General features: G+C 43.1%; 1 protein-coding gene and 1 pseudogene across 1 annotated transcript in view; both read right to left on the bottom strand.

Moving 5' to 3' along the window:
* The window catches only part of CACNA1B (calcium voltage-gated channel subunit alpha1 B), a 71,599-nt gene that overhangs the window by 8,617 nt on the left and 60,999 nt on the right, over nucleotides 1–1,983 (bottom strand). The gene's annotated exons all lie outside the window — the stretch shown is intronic.
* LOC111745581 lies at nucleotides 1,535–1,650 on the bottom strand (annotated as a pseudogene).

Here is a 1,983-nt window from a genome sequence, read left to right on the forward strand (position 1 = left end):
GATCCACTTAAAGTTAACTTTTGTGGAAGGTGAGAGGTACGTGCTACAGACTGAATCGTGTCCCCCCCATGGGTTGAAGCCTCAACCTCCAGTGTGACTGTTTGGAGATGGGGCCCATAGGAGGTGATCAGGGTGAAGCGAGGGCCTCAGGGTGGGCTCTGACACAGGCTCAGTGTCTCTAGAAGGGAGTGTGCTCACTTCCCACACACACTCCGGGAAGGCCACGGGGGATGGTGCCGTAGGAAGGTGGCCGTGTGTAAGCCCGGAGAGCAGGCCCCAGAATGAACCCTACCTTCCTGGAGCCTTGGTCTTAGATGTCCACCCTCCAGACTGTGAGGAATACACGTCTGGGTTCAAGCCCCTCGGTCACGGCACTTTGCCGTGGTGGCCTGGGCAGACCACGGGAGTGAACGTCAAGGGTTCGAAGTTCTGGCACTGCCTGTTGAAAAGATGGCCTTTCTTCCACTGACTGCCTTTGCAACATCACTGGAAATCAGCTGGCTAAATAAGTGTGAGTCCCCTTCTGAAGTCTCTGTTGTTCCAATGATTATGTCTCCATCCTGTCACCAATGCCACATGCCTTGATCCATGGAGCTTTATAGAAAGTCTTTAATTCAGGTAAGGTCAGTTTTACAACTTGGTTCTTTTTTCAAAATTGTTTCTGTTACTCAAGTTCCTTTGCTTTTCTATGTACATTTTAGAATTGGTTGGTAAATTTCTAACCCAACAGCTTATTGGAATTTTGACTCTGATTCTGTTGATCAACATGTGACAAACTGACATCATAACAACACTGAGTGTCCTCATGCATGAACACGATGCACTGCTTGATTAATTTAGGTCTTCTCTGATTCCTTTAGTCATTGTTTTACAATTTGTAGCATAATAACATCACACACATATTCTTTAGTGTTTCCAGCAATATAGAAGTAGTTCATGTTTTCGGTGTGACTTTAATGGAACTTTTCCCCATTTCAACTGTTAATTGCTAATATGTAGGAACACATTCACTTTTTGTATACTGACCTTGTATCCTGAGACCTTGATATACTTTTGTATTAGTTCTAGAAACTCTTTCATGGCTTAAAACAGTAGGAATTTATTACCTCAATTCTGGAGGCCAGAAGCTCAAAATCAAGGTGTCAGAAGGGCTGTGCTCCCTCCAGTGAGGGAGGGCGAAGACCCCTTCCTTGCTACTTGTTAGCTTCTGGGGGCTCCTATGAACCCTTGGGTTGTAGATGCCTCCATTTTTTAACCTTTTATTAGACTTTTTGCGATTTTCTGCAGAAAATAGTCAATTGTGAATAGAGGCAGTTTTACTTCCTTCCAACTGGTTCTCCTCTTATTTTTCTTGACTTATCACAATGGCAAGGCCTCAAGTATGATGTCGAATGAGAATGGTGACAGCGGACGACCTTGTCTTGTTCTTGATCTTAGGATCTTATAGGGTTTTCGTAGCTATACTGTATCAGACTGAGGAAGTTTCTAGTTTATGTAGATAATTTTATTTATTTTTATTTACTTATTATTTTTATGCCTACAGCATCTGATCTTCCTAGGTGGTCTCCCATCCAAGTACTAACCAGGCCCGACCCTGCTTAGCTTCCGAGATCAGACATCGGGCTTGTTCAGGGTAGCATGGCCGTAGACCACGGACTGTGGTTCCACTGGGGCGCGAACCCAGGACCTTCTGCGTGTAAAGCAGATGTGCTCACCGCTGCACTATGGAACCACCTCCGTATGAAGATAATTTTTAAAAACATGAATGGATATTGAATTTTTTCAAATGCTTTTTCTGCATGTATGGAGATGATGATATAGTTTTCTTTTTTGGTATATTAAATTGTATCGATTGACTTTTAAACCTGAACCAACCTTACATTCCTGAGATAAACCCTACTTTTGTCATCATTCATTATTTTATACGACACATATACATGGCTAGACTCACGTTTGCTAGAACCGTGCTGAAGATATATGTGT

This window comes from Pteropus vampyrus, unplaced genomic scaffold (genome assembly GCF_000151845.1).
Source record: "Pteropus vampyrus isolate Shadow unplaced genomic scaffold, Pvam_2.0 Scaffold157, whole genome shotgun sequence".
In the NCBI taxonomy this organism is placed as follows: Eukaryota; Metazoa; Chordata; class Mammalia; order Chiroptera; family Pteropodidae; genus Pteropus; species Pteropus vampyrus.